Source organism: Camelus dromedarius, chromosome 17 (assembly GCF_036321535.1).
Source record: "Camelus dromedarius isolate mCamDro1 chromosome 17, mCamDro1.pat, whole genome shotgun sequence".
NCBI lineage: Eukaryota > Metazoa > Chordata > Mammalia > Artiodactyla > Camelidae > Camelus > Camelus dromedarius.
In genome coordinates, this window is record NC_087452.1 from 14,484,126 (window position 1) to 14,502,184 (window position 18,059).

Below are 18,059 nucleotides of genomic sequence, written 5' to 3' on the forward strand. Positions count from 1 at the left end.
TAGAATCTGGTTCCTGGAGTGATAGCTCATCTCAGTCACAGGTTCCCCCACGCTTAATGGGATTATAGAGTGGTGAGGGTCATTGGAAGGTATTTTAGAATTTTACTTACCACAACTTCCTTTTGTACCAAAAACAAGTGTTATGTGTCCCATAGGCATGTGATAAATGCTGAAGAGTAAAGAAGTGAAATAACTAACACTAGAGCTTTTGTCCCAGTAAAATTAGATGAAGGGACTGTGGATGGAGAAAAGATGGGAACCCCCAATCCCCACTGACTTCCCATTTCATCCTGCCTACAAGTCCTCAGCGGCTGGCGCCTGTCGCCAAGTCTTTGCAGCATTGATGGTCTTGACTAGAGTGTGCTCCTTCAGGTTGAGAAAGAAGAGCAGCAACTGATAGATTTATTCCAGAACATTCAATTCAGTGGGAAATACAGATACAAAGTAGCTTTTTTTCGTCTTGAAAGTTAATGCTTAGTATATTTTCTGGCTCTTAAAATGCTTAAAAAGTATACAAACATACACATGTATACACACATACATATATCCATATATACGTACCCAGATGTTGAAAGTATATGTAAAACTGCATTAAGTCTCATGTTATGTGTCGTTTAGTATGTGGCGCTAGAAACAAAAGCAAATATTCCCATTCCTGACAGAGGCAGACACATGTTCAGACACTAGCCGAATTAAATAGTGTACGCAAAAGCCACTGTTAGTCTTGAAACTTTCCCACCCTGGAGATGCTTAAGTTAGGTTTGATTGAGACATTTCAAATTAGGATAATAACTGTACCCAATGATTTTAAAAACTTGTTTATGACTCAGAAGAGCAGAATCAAAGATTCAGTTATGATTTGTTCAAAGCCTTTATGCCCCAGCACCAAGCTAGGCGCTGTAGGAGCAGTTATTGGGTTTCATAGGTGATGTACTTGAACTGAGTGTGGTCTGCACATGGCTGTCACTAAAAGGTTAATCTGTAGTTTGTGTTTGGTCCCAGGAAACGCCGTAACTGCTCTTGGTACCTGTGACTGCCTTTAAATATCATCCTTCCTTTCAGCTCTGTTGGGTCAGACAAAACTGCCCATCTCCAGTATGCATAAGCTCCATAGCTCATCTGCTGTTCCAGTGTTCAGTCTTCTGGTGACTGTTGCACAGCTGGGTGCCAAGTTTCATCATCTTTGCCCTTTTCACCCATTTTATGCCTCTGTTTGACTCATCATATGGAGAGCTGATAAACTAAATTTAAAGAAGAAGGTAATTCTATTTCAAGCATAATATTAAGTGTCTTGGCCTTTAGAGATCAAAAGAAATCAGATAACTGGACTAGAGGAATTCAAGAACAAGTGTAAAGTCTATTGGGTTTGTCTTTTTTCAAATTCATGGGAATATCCAGTAGTTGTCAGTAATTGGAGGGTTTTGTTCCAGCATCATGCAAGGTGTTGGGGTTACAGTGGGAAATTAAACAAAGCCCCTACTTTGAGGAACTTACATTCTAGCAAAGAAAATAGAATTAAAGTATTGCACATTTTATAATTGCAAGATTGCAGAGCGCTAGGAAGGAGAGAGACAGGATACTGTGAAAGCATATGATAATAGGAATGCAAACAGATTTTTGGGAGTGTAAAGAAATGTTTCCTGAGGGAGTGGTATTGGACCTGAAGGAAAAGTAGTCAAAATAAGTCCAGAGAACAAAGAAGAGCATTTGCGGGAGAGGAAACTTGGATTCCCAGGGCCAAGCATGCATGAAAGCTTCCAGTCTGGAAAGGATGTGGCATCCTCTAGGACTAATGACAATGTCAGGGTGGCTGGGGAGGAAGAAGTGAGGTGGAAGTGGTGTGCCGTATGCACTACCCAGGTGGGTAAACAGGGACTCTTCTCCATGGAGTAATTCAGGGATACAGGCAGTGGAGGCTCCTCCATTGAGTAGCTACACCATCTGGAGCACCAGTCATCCTTAGCCACCAAGACAGGGGTAAGCGATACCACAGAATTGTACATGGAATTATCACTCATTCAGCCAGAGAGTGACACATCACTTCATTCATATTTCCTTGCCAGAACTAGTTACAAGGACTTGCTAATGGCAAGAGATCTCTAGAATGTAAAGGAGCACATTGGATATTTGGTGGTCATTACTGTTTCTGCCAGAGAAGGCAATGAGTGGTTTTAAGCAAGAGACATCATCTGATTTTCTAAATGGGCTGTATGTAAATAACAAGAGCCTCATCAGAACTATATCATTTTCCTTTTATACCAGGTTAATATATGACTAATAAATCATAGGATGCTACTAGATGTTGTGTATCTAGAGTAGAGCAAAGAATTGGAAAAAATTCCTCATAATAACCTCATGGTCAGAAGGGCAAATCAAGACTGTATCATGAAGTCCATGTGAGTTACAGTCGGTTGAATTATCTTACATGTGGAATCTTATTGAAGTTCTGGAAGCTTTCTAGGAGTACATCACAAGGCTCTGTCTGTAGTCCTGGGAAGCCCAATATTTTAATCAATAACTTGACTAAGGATCTTGAAACCATGCCATTGAAATTTTCATACTGATCTAAGTTACCAGTGATACCAAAAGATCACGATAAATTAAGGAAAGACAAACAAAAGCTGATGTAGTCCATTTTAGCAGGGAAGACAGTAAGATCTGGTTTGGGGTCAAAAGACCATTTTACAAAAATGGTGCAAACAAAAAATCAGGCACAAGCAATTGAGAAGCAAGATGTGTGAAGTGAATTGTGGGAAATATGTTGACCTTCAGTTCACGATGAGTTAGGGGTCCAACAAAAACTGAGCTGTTCATGTGTTAGGATCAAGAGCGGAAGACTGGTTCACATTCTCAGCCCTCATGCTGGTCAAACCAGAGCTCAGATGTTTGCAGTAAAGAAAAATATGCAGTAAAGCTAACCAACTGCAAGAATCTGGGTTGGAGTTAGAACATATATTTACAAACCTGGACATGTAGAAGTAGCAGTGTACTTAATTAAATCGGAAGGTGGGCAAGAGGAAAGAAGTTGGGAAGAAGTGTAAGTGTAATTTAAGACAGATGTAAGGCCAGGGAGCAAGGTCAAAGGACAAAGCTACTGTGTGAGGGAAAGGAAACAGAGTAAAGGCTTGACTAAAAGAACAGACTTGAGAGGGATGTAGTGATTGATTACCTTTAGTCACTGAAGGGCTTTCAGGTGGAAGATGGATGAAATCTATTTGACTTGAAGGGCTAGAACCCAGCGCTAGTAGATGCAAATTGCAGGCAGGTGGATTTGGGTTCAATAGCCTATCAGCCAGGCCTGCCCAAATAAGCAAGGAGCTACATCAGGAGAGAATCAGTTCCCTGCCTTCATCAGCTCATCAGCAGAGGAGTCCAAGCAGAGAACAGACAGGGTATGTAATAATAACTGCTAGCATGTATTTAAATGCTTACAGGATTGAACTAAGTGCTGACTTATGTCATCCAGTGTTCACCTGGGAGACAGGCATTGTTACTTTGTCCATTTCATTGATGAGGAAACTGAGGCTCCAAAAGAAAGGTTCTTTCTTGGAGGAACTGCTGGCACTCAGCCACTGGCTTTCTGACTGCAGAGACTGTAAAGTTCCTCACGGTGGGTGTTTCCTTCTTGAGGGAATTCTAGGATCAGAGACATAGAAGTCCAAAGGTCAAAGGTTCTCTCAATGTAGAGACTCCAAGTAAGTGAGGCAAAGTCTGGCATTTGGAAATTTGGGGAGAGCCAGTTAATTTGAGACAATAAAATGTACTCAGTTTAACAATATTCTACAGCATCTTACTTGACAAAATTAAATGCCCCAGGGAGTATGTCCCTCCCGATTAGAGTTTCTGATTAAAACAGTGTAATCTATCTGTGGACACCCACTCCATGCCCATCCTTCCCTTCATTCACAGGGGCTTCCTGGCTCTTCCTCAAACCAGCAGGCTCACTTCTGCCCCGGGCTCTTTGCAGTAGCTGTTCTATTTGCCGTCCATCTTCTTCCCTAGGTGATCCCGATGGCTGCTCCATCACTTTTTTCACGTGTTGGCTTAAAGGTTTTCTTCTCAGTGTATCCCAAGTGTTATATAAAACGATAGACTTCTTCCTTCTGCAGGCGGTCTCAACACCCCTTATCCTGCCCCCTTTCAACATCCAGAGCACTTCTAATGCAACTTCTTTAGTGTTTTCATTCATTATCATCTGTCTCTGCTGCCACAATGTACATTTTCAAGGGGCAAGGACTTTTTCTTTTGTTCAGTGATGTATCACGGAGTCTCTGAATAAGACGGACATGTAGTAAGTACACAAGAAACATTTGTGGAATGAATCCAGAATTTGCTCAGAGGTTTGCATCTTGAGGCCTGCTCAAGGTCTGGGGAGTTGATGCTGAGCAATAATTGATTTCACCATCCCTTATCTCCTGGGCAGACCATCTCCGTCAATTTCAGAAAGATAACTGTGGCCAACCGTTGACTAGTTTCATCCCTATTAATGCTATGTAGTAGGGGTCAGTGTATTTTCTTTATCAAGGACCAGATAGGGGATAGCTTAGGCCTCAGAGGCTGTTCCACATTCTGAGAAACACCAGGAATGAAACAGACTATGCTTACCATTGGGGCTTACAATCTAGCTGTGAGGGAGAAAAGCTAGCACATTGTATATTACAAAGGTAAAATACATTCTGCATCAGACGGTATGTTTATAATAGCCATAAATAATTTATAATGGTCAAGTGATACATGCTGTGAATAAAACATGTTAGGGTACAGGGACAGAGGGACAGGGTGAGATGTGCTATTTTTATAAAGTATGGGAGAGGATCAATCTGATAAGATGACGTTTCAATGTGGAGTTGTAAAAGAAGTGAAGGCATGAGGCCTGGCAATGTTTAAGGGGACAGTTCTTTAGGCAGAAGAAGGGCTAAGCCAGGAGGCTGAAGAACTCTGGGGGTTCAAGGGAGACAAAGGCAGCAAATAATATCACAACACCACACCCCCTACTTACCAAGCCATGCATTTTTCTGTCTCCCTTCTATATCTAATTAGAGGCAATATTACTAAGTCATCAGTGTACCCCCTTCACCCGGAGAGGCCTTTCTCTCATTCTCTTTTATGCTATCCTAGCAAATTATCTGGGAAGGTAACTCATATAAAGATACAAAGAAGGTGTGAATGTTTCCACTCTCAATATTTAAATGAGAGTTATATGCCAAAAGAAGAAATTAATCGTGGATAAGCTGAAATTAGCAAAGATGGGAAACTAGAATAGGTTAATCAAAAAATACATACAGTTTCGTCTTATCCTATGGACTTACTGTGGTTGTGTGAGGAACTCAGGTCTGCACTTAAATTCTCTCTCTAGTTCTGCTGTTAAGTCTGGGCATGACCTTGAGTTAAATCATTTTACCTTTCTGGGAGTTAATTTTGTCATCTGTAAATTAATGGGTTAGGCTAGAGCCAGAATCACAGATATCTCTATGAGGTCTGCCCTGCTTCTGCACTTAGTAGAAATTAATCATGGCTCAGTTTGCTCTGAATCCAAACTAAACATCAGAATCCAACTTAACACAATATTTCTGGTGACGGTGCCCAGGCAATGAGGATTGGCCCTGGAGATGAAACATATTTGACCCTTGTGGACAAGATGATCTCTAAGACTCATTCTACTTCTAAAACTAAATATCTAAGTTGGATTCTTGAAAATAGGCAACAAGCAACTGGTGAACAATTCTTCATGCCTTTGAACAAAGGAAATCTTTTAAATGCATGCTTGGAGAACCTTCCTTTTTTGTAAACCTTTCCGTCTTAGGCATGCTAGCTCTGAAGTTAATGGCATAAAACTACTACAATTTTATTTGTCAGATCTTAAGCCATACTTGGTAAATTGGAGGCAAAATGGAGTTAGAAATTAAAATGCCTCTCCACCTGGGGGCAAAGGAAATTGCGTATATGGTTTAAAAAAAAAAAAAAGTAGCAACCATTCAAGAAAGGGTTGGGGAGTGAACAGGAATAATGCAACCTGCTTAAGAAATGATTGATACACAAATAAAATTCAGCACCTGACATTTTCCTTATTGTCTTTTCAAAGTAGCCTGTTGGCAGCCTCTCTTTCTTTCTTCTCGTATGAATCCCCAGCCCCAAGGGTCCCCTTTGACCAGCCACTGCGTTCGGAGGAAAGCAAGCTGTCTGAGGTGCTGTTTACTGGGCCATTGTGCTCCCTGGGAGAGTTAATAGATCATGTTTAAGAGCTGCCTGTAAAGTTGGTGGCCTTTTGAAGTAATCAAAACAAGAAGAAAAAAAAAAACTGTTGTACCTTAACAGGGTCTAAAATAGGCTTTCTTAGGAGTTTCCAATGACAAAGAGAAACTTACTGTTTTTGAACTTTGTGTGCCTTTGAACCAATGAAGCTGAGCTCCAGAATGAATTTGTTGATTCCTGGAATCTTAAATACTGTGATTCTTCTGCAGTATTGTCAGGTGCAGTCCATGCCATAAAAAAAAGCTGTCTTACCTCCTGGGTCACAGAGTCCAGAGGAGGATGGAACACATTTGGTACTATTTTCCCTTCAAGGGGACACCATTTGGACCCTGCGAAATCCATCACTGGTGGGCCCCGGGAGTCCTTTATCAATTTGTCCTTCTTCCCTCCCCTCTTTTCATCTCGCTTTCATCCCTTCCACTCCTTCCAGCGTCGTGCTGTTTTTTATGGTCTGTCACCTAGCAGACCCACGTCTTTCAGATATTTTATAGCAAAGCAGCTAAAACAGTAGCACTTCTACAAACATGGACTGTATTTGATAGCATAACTTTATTTGTATGCAAACAAAATTACTCTGGTTTTTTTTTTCCTGTTTTACCAAGGAATCCCTCAGATCAGGAAGGAGTGAACATGCGAGAAGATACTGGAGGAAGGAAGATCCAAGGTGTACGACACAGGAGCATTGTTCTGGAGAACGTCTACCTGGAGGTAGGGTAGAGCCACCTTGATTCTGGTCCATAAGTAATTATTATTACCTACAGTTCGCACTGGGTTACCAGCATGGAGACTCCAAGGATGGCAGGAGAACCAGGCTCAGGGAAGAATCTCTTCTTTTGGTGTGATGGCTTTTGTATGTTTAGGGTCATGTACGTCTTTCAGAATCTGACAAAAATTGGGAAAAGTTTCTCTAGAAAAATGCAATTTCCTCGATTCATGTACTCCCTTGAGTATATTCAAGGAAATCAATTAACTCGAGTTTATGCTGGAAGTTTAGGCGCTGTCATAAGTGATCTTGTAAATCACCACAAAGTTACTTAATATTGACTTTCTTTCATGTTTCCTTTACCTGCCTCCTTCTCAGACTTGAGGCAGTGTGACACAGAGGTTAGGAACTTTGAGACAGAAATTCCTAGACTCAAACCCTGACTATGTCCTCACTTCCTGAGTAACCTTGGGCACATCACTTTACCTCTCTGGGCCTCTGTTTTCCTCCAGTAAAATGGGAGAATAGCATCATCCCTTTCTGTCAGCAGTAAGGATGGTGTTGAATGTAGCACAGCCTAAATAGTGCTCCATAAATAGGAACTCATTTCTTAGTTTCCAAAAGTTGAAAAGGATTTGATTACTTTTTCCTGTTACTTGTTAAATCAAATCCCTTATTTTTTGTTTCTATGAACTTTAACAAATATGATCAGTGCACTTGCAGTGTGCACATCCACTGGCCTCTCCTCCACATACCTGGCATTTTCTTCACTTTAATGTCTTAAAGTGATGTGAAAGTATATTATTCTTAGGTAGAGGCAACAGTTTGACAAAAACTTTGAAGTTCACTAATGTGGCTCCAATTTCTTGGGTAGTGGAACAATGAGACAGTAATAAAATGAATATATCCCCCTTTGTCTCAAAACTTTTTGTTGCTGCAAATAATAATCTTTGGTTAACTCTAGAAATGTTTACCCTAAGACTTAAAAAATTCTTTTTTTGACATTTAAGGAACTGAGTGAGTGTTATTCACTGTAACATTAGGGAATGGGCCATGCATTCTAGTCATGTGTTCTCTATGTATTACCGATGTAATAATTGTATGATAGAATCACATCCCACCGTGATATACTGCATATGCTAAAAGTAAGGCATAATTTCTCTGTGTAAATTGTTCCTCTAAAAAACAAATGTTACCTGGTACTCAAGTCCTGACAAAATCTCTAAAATTAAAAGTATTCTCTATTATACATTTCCTATTGTTGCCACAACAAATTACCACAGATTTAGGGATTATGCGACTGTGGTTATGGGCCTGAGGTCCCTGTTTCCTTGCTGGCTGTTGGCTTCTAGAAGCTGCCCTCATGCCTTGGCTGTTGACCACCTTCCTATGTCTTCAAAGGCAGAGAGAGCAGTTCAGAGTACCTCTCATGTTTCTAATCTTCCCAGCCTCCTCTTTCGTCATTTCCTCTCTCTGACTAATCCTTCATCCTCACGCCTTCATTTTTAAGTATCAGTGTGATTATTTTGAGCCTACTTTCATAATCCACAATCATCTCTCTATTTTGAGATCAACTGATTAGCAATTTTAATTCATCTGCAGACTGATTCTCTTTTGCCATATAAACGGACATATTCACAAATTTTGGGGATTAGGACACAGACATCTTTGGAGGACTGGGTGTTACTCTGTTTACCACATCTCTCAATTACTTTTTTTTGTTTTTTTTTTTTTAATCAAATAAAGAACTGTTTGAAGATCTGCATTAACCAGAGATGACCTCAATCAGTGCTTGTTGGAAAAGCTCACAGGGGTCAAATAGTACAATTGTTAACAAAAGAGTCAAGACCTGAACATTTTAACAGGAGTTTGGTAATTACTCTGGCATGTGTGACCTCATAATGGCAAGCATTGGGTGCCTGTTGTAAACAAGCTTTTTCAGATCCCTTAAAAGACCACCCAGTAATTAGAGGGCATGACTATGCCTATAGGATGAATAAGAAACCAAATCTTCTCAGATTCTGCAAATGAAAACTGTAGTTTGGGATAAAAATCTCTAGGGACAGCTTCATACATAGATTTTAAAAGTCTTGGAGAACTTAGAGAAAAATGAAGTCATTAGAGAACCACTTTAGATGACTAAGAATGAAGGTGTAGTGATGTCAAAGACACTAGTGTTAAAGACCATTAGGCAGAGCCTGAGTAAACTTGTTTTATAAAATGTGAACGTATGAAAGCAATAATGTAAAATCAACATGTACATTATAGAAGCAATTTAAATATGCATAAGGTAGTCATTTAAAAATCACAGGTAGACAAATAGTTGAGAACTTTTAAAAAATAAACACATCATTGAAAAAAGCAAATTCACCTTATCCTTAGGATTGCCTTCTATGTAGTGTCTGGCTATAATAGAGTCAAATTATTTTCTAGATTACCTTTCTAGTTTACCTTTGGGCTAGAAGTAGCCATAGTAAAAAAAAAATACAATTTATTTCCTTCAGGGTCAAGTATCGATGGTGTTAAATTAGCCTTGTGACTTTCCCTTGGAAGTCTTAAGTCACTTTGCACATAGGATACAATATTGCAAGAAAAAGGTCACCAGTAGAATGATCAGAACCAGATTTTCTTGTCTGTTTTACCTACTGTTATTTAAAGTTCTACAGTTTTTGATAGCCAAGAGAAGAGAAAATGCACTGCTTACTAGCATCTTAAATTAGAATTCCACTCATGGAACTCCAAGTCCCCCTCCCAAATAATATCATTATTACAGTCTCTTTTCCAAGCCAAAAAAGCAGAAGAAAGAAGTACTTAATAAAAGTTAGGTGATAACTCATATGTGGACTCTAAAAAAAAAAAAAGACAAATGAACTTAAATATGAAACAGAATCAGACTCACAGACATAGAATACAAATTTGTGGTTGCCAGAGGGGAGAGGGGTGGAAAGGACAGACTGGGAGTTTGAGATTTGTAGATACTGACAGGTATATATAGAATAGATAAACAAGTTTATACTGTATAGCACAGGGGAAATATATACAAGATCTTGTAGTAGCTCATGGTGAAAAAGAATATGAAAATGAATATACATATATTCATGTATGACTGAAAAATTGCACTGTACACTGGAAATTGACACAACATTGTAAACTGACTATAACTCAATTTAAAAAAAAAAAAGAAAGAAAAAAAAGTTAGGTGATATTGCATTACCAATTCACTTCCTGGAGCATGACTCTTTGTGATTAGAGCAAGAACTTGTGGAATTGGATTTAGTAGCATGGAAAAACCAAAAGGGGCTTCCTCAAGTAGCAAGAATCAGTTGCCAAACTCAATATAGTATGTTTCTGTTTTACTGAACACTGAGATTTGTAGAGTTCAGAGCTCAATTGTTTGAATAAAGAGAGGCAAGTCTGAATGATGTAGAAAAGGGTGCAGGGGAAGAACCACTTGAACTTTGGAGAAATTTAAACTGTTGAGAATGTAGGCAGTTGCATTGCAAGAGTAGGGACTGCATGTAGGAAGAATGCCCCATCTTCCCTGCTAAATTTGTAGTAGAGGCAACAAAATATTCACAATATCGCGAATGTGATGAAATTTCGTGAGGAAAATATTTAAAGAAGCTAAAATCTACATACCATTGGGCATGGGGCAGGCTGAGTCCATACACTTAGAGGAGGAAGCAGTGGAATTTATGAGTTATATACAGAATTAAATAGTTATAAATTTACATCTCTTGCCGCTTATAAGAATTCCTGGCTATTCTGTGAAAAAAAATGACACCTCTTGATTGTTTATAGCTTCTTGGCAGTTTCATTGAAACGCTGGCATTTCAAGAGGCAGAGAAGACACAGAGAATCTTTTATTTCATCCACCAGGTTTGGGTCCATTCTCAGCAGATCCCTGTATTTATAAAATTTCAAGCGGCCCCATTTAAAAGAAATTTGGACTCTACCGACCTCAGGGGAGATGATTTACATGTCAAGTACCTTATTGTCACTTTCCCACTGGAACTGACAAGGTAGCTGGAAAACTGATAATAGGTCTGGATAGTTATATTTTACTATGCCTAATGCAAAAGAAAAAAAAATTAAATAGACCAATTTAAAAATGAAGCTGTTGCAGGCTGATCTCTGTGGAATCACTTAAATGCAGGAGGAAAATACCAAAAGCAGCAAATTAAATTCAAGATAATCAGGCCTGTGGTTTATCCTCTGTGGATTGTCTAATCTAGTTCTGCCTAATTGCATTCTTTGTAGGACATATTATTTCTGTTTTCCCAGTAGCGTTTTTTTTTTTTTTTTTAAGTTTGGGGAATGTATAATATATTCACTATCTCTTTATGTTAGAAAATGTCATGATTTTGAAAAGAAAAATTTTACAGCGTACGTAATGTCAGTCATCTCCCTTTATGAGTGTATATGCCATTCATTTTGTTTAAAATGGGCTTGGGGAAAACACCCTTTATTCCAAGAGCAGTTGGATTTTAAGACATATTTTAAGCTAATTTGCATGAGAGTATAGTTAAAGGAGGCTGATGAATTGGGGAGAGGAATTGTGCTCTGTCCAAATGTGGCTATTTTCTGTTCCAATTACATCCTTGTAAATATCCAAACAGGATTATAAGGAACCACTCCCCTGCCTTCACACTCAGCAAACTCTCACCTATGTTCACATTTTAACATTTGTAGGCAAATTTAAACTTCAGTTTTGCCCATGGCCTCTCTACTTCTCTCATTCCTTTGAAGCCCAACTAATAACAATAATTAACACTCCTTGGAAGTTTCCTTAGACCTCATAGCCTTACAAGGTATGTGTATTTCATGACATGACCCAGTCTGGAAGCTCTGATGACCTCATCTAAAATACAATTGAGAAATTAAAAACCAGATGTGACCAAGAGGAGTATGCTTTCCCAGAATCAGAATCAAAAAACTGTTTATTCAGCTCTCCCATGGACAGGACTTTAAGCCACCTTTTGTATAACAATTAACTCCAGATTGACAGTGTAGCTATAGCAGAGCACAGGGCAATAAAAATGATGTTGGAGACATTCTGCGTAAGCCCTGAATTGATATAGGCTGTAAACCTAAAGGATCTGTAAACTCCTTTTATTTCCCTCCCCCCTATTGCATAGAGGGGCACCTGCGTGTTAGGTGAAATTTATGTTTTCCCTTAGCCCTGGAGCATCTGACTCACTTGGATTCCCATGTGCCTTTCCATGATGTGATATGAACACAGGCTTCTGTTTCTCCGGAACCCCAATCCCCCTTGTTAACATGAATCCATCTGTTTCATTCCAGAAATTCTTCTTAGTTACCCATGGACACTGCATACCAGCCAACAGAACAAAGTTATGGTGGGTTGTTAATGGAGAGGCTTTATGTTTTTCGTTTCCACTAGAGTTTGCACATTAAAAGGAAATTCCTTAGAAAGGGATGACTTTCTAATGCAGATCAGTCTGTCTGCAGTGGAGATCATTACTCAGCAACCCTTCACTGCCGCTCCATGTCCATAGTTAGAGTGATCTTTTCTCCCTTTGACTTTGAGCTTGTTCACTGACTGCTTTAGCCAGTGGACCATTAACAGACAAGATGGGAGCAGAGGCTTGAAATGTTTGGAATCGCCCTCTTGATCTCCTGCCGTTTGCCAGGAAAAGGGCATGCTGTTGGTCCAAGAAGGATATGAAAGAACGAAAGGATATGAACAGCAACAAAATGAAAATCATGATGAATAGAAAAGAAAGAGAATGTCATCAGAGTGAAACACTGAAATGGTTAAAGTGCTTAGGTACATCTCAGATTTTTAGAGAATGCTGGAGGTGGTTTAAGTATGATCCTATGGTAGAGAACAGCACAAGAGAAGCTCACACAGTTCTATCTAATCCAATAATGGCTTAGTTATCTGTACTTAATGTTCTTTCTATTTCGATTCAGAAGCAATCTGCAAAATAAGTGCTTTATGGAGTAAAGATAAAGTTTAAAAATATTCACTGTGGTCCTTAAAATGAGTCTGAATTATTATCAAATTTTTTGTAGAAATACATGAAAGCCACCCAAATGGGAACAAGCAAAGTCACTTTCTTTATTCAGAGTTTCCTCCAGTCGGGAGCTGGGGGTGGGGCGGTTTACTCCAGTCACTCCTATTTGACAAAGACTCAAAGGCAGACAGAAGAGTAGGAAAGTGTTACAGTGGAAAAAAGGGAAGACTTCAGGTGTGTCCTGATTGGAGGCTGTCAGCATGGGGAAGCTGCAGGTGAGCTAAAAAGTTGGCTCTGGCTACTGCAAAAGTGGACCATAAAAAGGCATGGGTGGAAGCTGGGAGAGCCATTAGGCGTCCACTGCAGAAGTTCATGTCAGAGATGATGGTGACTCAAGCAGAATGGCAGCACCAGAGGTGGTGAGCTGTCACTAGAGCTGGACATGCTTTGGAGGTAGCACCCACAGGCATTGTGAGTTTAGGGTTTGTCAGAAGAGTGAAACTGTAGGTAACTGTAAGGTTTTTGGTCTGAGAAACTGAGGTTGGAGCTGAAATCATTAGAGGTGGGAAAGTCTGTGGCTGGAGCGGGATTGATGAGGGTGGAGATGAAGAGCTCATTTTTGTGTGCTTTAAGTCTGAGAGGTCAGACGTCCAAGTGTAGAGGTCAAGAGGGCAATCTGGCAGGTGTCAGAGTTCAGAGTTGGATTAGTGAGCTTGAACTGCCCTAACAAAGTGCCACAGACTGGGTGGCTTAAACAACAGAAATTTATTTCTCACAGTTCTGGAGGCTAGAAGTTCAAAACCAAAGTGTCAGCTGGTTGGGTTTCCGCTAAGGCCTCTCCCTGGCTTGCCCTTCTTGCTGTGACCTCACAAAGGACAGGTATGTGTGTCCCTGTCCCAGTCTTCTTCCTGTGACATCAGTTATATTGGATTAGAGTTCACCCTCACGACCTCATTTTAACTCACCGCTTTAAAGACCTTATCTCCAGATAGTCATAGTCTGAGGTACTGAAGGTTAGGGCCTCAACATATGAATTTGGGCGAGCAGCATAATTCAGTTTGTAGCAAGAGTTGGATACTGGTTTTCTACTCCAAGTTCATTACTATTTCTACTGCCCCATGGGAAACAGCAGGCTTCTTGCCTCAAAATGTCCCCTTCTCAGTGAGGTCTTCCCCAACCACCTTGTTTAAAATTATAAACCACTCACTTCCTTTAAGCGCTAGTTGTTCCTTTTCCTTGCATCATTTTTCCCTTATAACCATCATTTTCTAAAGTCGTATGTATCTTTAATTTGTGTATTGTCTCACTCCATCCATCAGTATGTGCTCCACTAGGACAGGGGTTTTTCAGTCTTATTTACTGTTATATCTCTGGCACAGAGCCCCACACATTGCAGGGATTCAATAAATCTGTTTGTGTGTATGGTTATATATGTGCATAAATGAATCATCTACATCTAATATCTTAACGCACTTGAGTGCTGGGACTAGATAAGCATTCCCTGAGCAAACCTGGAGTGGAGTGACATGCATTCTGAAAACGGGTCCTCCGTCTGCCCTGCCTCATAAATAATCAATGCAAGAAAGCAGATCATGGCAACATCCCAGAACCATGGTGCTTTCATTCTAGTGCTGTTTCTTCTACACAGAACTAGGGCTTTCCAACCAGAAGCCTTCCAGCACAGATACACTTGTATCTCTACAGGGCAGCAATCAAACATGTGATGTCACCAAAGCAGAAATCATCATGAAACAATTGCTAAGCTAGCAGGACTTGATAGAATTCTGGAATCCTGCTCTTGGGGCTGACTGCAAAACATGTCTGGAGAATGAGACAACCTCTTCTGTGTGGGAGTGTGCACATTTATAGATGCAGTTCCCTAGTAGGCTGGTCTCGTACTAGGAGAAAAGTTTAAAAAAAAAACTGAAATGGCTTCTTCTATCTTCTGGCAATCCATCTTATAGTGTGGGCTGTAAAAAACTAGGAAGAGTAGAGAGAATGATAAACTGTAGGTACCAAATGGTAGAAAGGGGAGAGGGACATATTGGAATACTTCCTATTCATCCAGTAACAGAGAAGCAGAATTATTATACCCATAAATTACTCTTTCCTGTTTCTCTTCAGTTTGAGCTTCCTAGGGCTGCCATAACAAATACCACATCTTGGGTGGTTCAAAAATAGAAATTTATTGTTTCACAGTTCTGGAGGCTGGAAGTCTGAAATTAAGGTATCAAGGTGTCAGCAGGGTCAGGGTCCCTCTAAAACCTGTAATGAAATCCTTCCTTGACTGTTGACATCTTCTAGGAGTTTGCTGATAGGTTTTGGTGTTGGCTGACTTACAGCTGCACAGCTTCAGTCTCTGACGTTGTTATCACATGGCATTCTCCTTGTTGTCCTTGTCTTCACATGGCTGTCTTCTTACAAGGGCATCAGTTTCCTTGGAGTCAGGGACACCCTATTCCCGCCTGACGTCATCTTGACTAATTACATCTGCGAAGACCTGAATTTCAATTAAGGTTGAATTCTAAGGTACTGAGACTGAGAGTTAGGGCTTCAATATGTCTTTTGAGAAGATGTTTACAGTTTACCTCTAAATATCTTCCAGGATATAGAAAGTAGGGAGGACCTTAGAAGTAGTTAACTAATCGAGTGGTATTTAAACTTCTTTACATAGAACTGGAGTTAATCCTTTTTTTTTTTTTCCTGCAAAGTAAATCTTGTTTAAATCCTCAATATAAAAAAAAAGTAAAAAGGGAGCTTTTGTAAATAGGTGAGGTAGCCCATATTACTGTGAAAAACAGGAGTGGAGACTGGGGAGAAAAAAAGTGACATAAGAAAAGGTCAGGAACGATGCCATGATGGCCATTTGCCGTGAAAAGAGGAAAATGACCAGCTCTTCCCTCAGAACTTTGGTTCCAATACATAAAGAAAAAGAGAAATCAGTGTAAAATCGAGCTGCCCAAGTTGAAGGTTGGTGCAGGGGAATCTTGAAGAAGTTCCCATGAAATGACCTCCTCTTACTTTTCTAGGCAGCCCCTGAGGTACTTCCACAAAACATAGTTTTTTTCCAGCCCAATTGTCTTGCTCAATAGATGAGGGTATTGAAATTCAGAAAGGTAGTATGATTAGCCTGGATTTCCCCAGGGGTCACTGGATGAGGTACCTAAATCCTTTCTCATACATCAGCCCTGAGCACTGGGACAATGTGGAAATCAGGGATACCTGCAGAAACACAGCTTTCCTTATTTTTGTACAACTCAGCTTAATTGTTATTTCGAGCACCCACTCTTCCAAGAGGCAGATAATTAATTTCAGTCTATTGAGGGTCATTACAATGCATTTCTCTCCCTGAATTGTGCCTACACACTGGGTGAGGAGGAGTAGGATATGCCAAGGAATATCGTCACGGTGTTGTCACCCACCCACATTGATTTGTGTGAAGGGTCTGCATGACTGTGAAGTCTGGGAGACATCAGTTTATCGCTGCACTTCCTTTTCCCCCATCCTAACCTTGGTGCCTTTCAGTTTGGCTTCAGCTCCTTCCATGATCACTCAGAGATCAGAGAAACATTTGGCTTCTCCTGGAGCCAAATGAAACCCGGAAAATCTCTGATGATGCATCAGTCTTATCCGCCTGGAGAACCTCTGCAGCCACCTCCACTTTAAACTCCCCCATGGTTCTCATGGGGAGGGAGTGACAGGTGGCATGTCACCTCCCCAGGGTGGACTGGGGAAGGAAGTGCAGGTCTTCTGAATTCTCAGATTCCTCCAGGTTAACCTGAGGTTTCTACTGCACCCTACCAAGAGGTTAAATCCAGGACCACTTCTCAGGGGCCCTGAAGAAAGCTGTCCTACTTCTGGCCTGGAGGTTGAAAAGATACTTCTTACCATCATTCTTCTCCCAGATTTTTTGTTTATGTTGTGAGCTCTGCAGAGCTTTTGAAGCTCAAAAAGCCAAAAAAAAAAAAAAAAAACCAAAAACAAAAACAAAAAAAAAAACCGACGAAGAAAAGAAAGGAATGAGTTTTCTCTGCCTTTCTGCTGCACTAACTATTCTTCGATGCAATGAGCACTCTCTAATCTTGCTTACATGGAGAATGGCTAGAGGATGAAAAGGAGTTACTGGGGATGAAAAACACATTGGTTGATATATTAAAATATGACCCCATGATGTGCACATCACATTAATAAGTAACATCTGTAAACCATAAAATAATTTCCAGAGTACTTCCTGGTTGGAAAGACATTCAATTAAATGATATCCTTTGGAAAGCAGACCACCATGTTTCTCATCCCAATTAAGTGAGGTTATGAATATAGATTATGTAGAGTACCTGCAACAGAGAAATGTTTGAGAAATGTTTGTAGTTTTAATAAATTATTATGGTTTTCCCATGTGCTCAGTGTTGATGACTATGTTACTAGTAATTCCCATGGACAGCCCTGTACTAGCCCATCTTTGAACTCCTCCTCCTTCCTATATGAAAGGTGACATCCCTTTGATTCTAAAATCTTTTGAAGTCTTCCTTTTTTATCTTTGTCAAGGGAAAAGTCTCCAAGGTAACGGAAAACCATAGATAGGACCCATACAGAATGCTTGATTTACTGCTGCCCCCCCCCCCCCCCCAAATAAAAGACAGAGAGGGAGACATTGAATTGAATTGTGATTGTTAAATCTCTTGAAAGAAAATTGCAATAATGAGCTAAAAATCAACTCTAAATATGTTACTTAGGGAAAACCTTGGGCAGCACAAGCAGGCAGCCTTCTGCCCTTTCGAACACATTGTAGGGTGACGACATCTTTGATTTGTCATTTAATTTCCCTTCCATCTCTTGGCCTTAAGCCACAGATGCTTCAAGACTCTTGGTGGGATAATCAGAATTTTCTTCCTTTGCCCATTATTTTTCCTGTTGGCAGCATTCCCATAATAACAGCTTGATGAAAATGTGCTTTCTCCTGTGGCTCCTCACTGCCTCTGAACAATCTCCGAGGGGGTTTGGTCGCCTTCTATCAAAAAGGAGATTTAGGGGAAAGTTCAAATGGGTTCTGAAAATCAGAGTTGGGTGGTTTTCTCTCTGATTGTGTATGCATGCTCACAATAATGGTAGGCACTCTTCAAAGC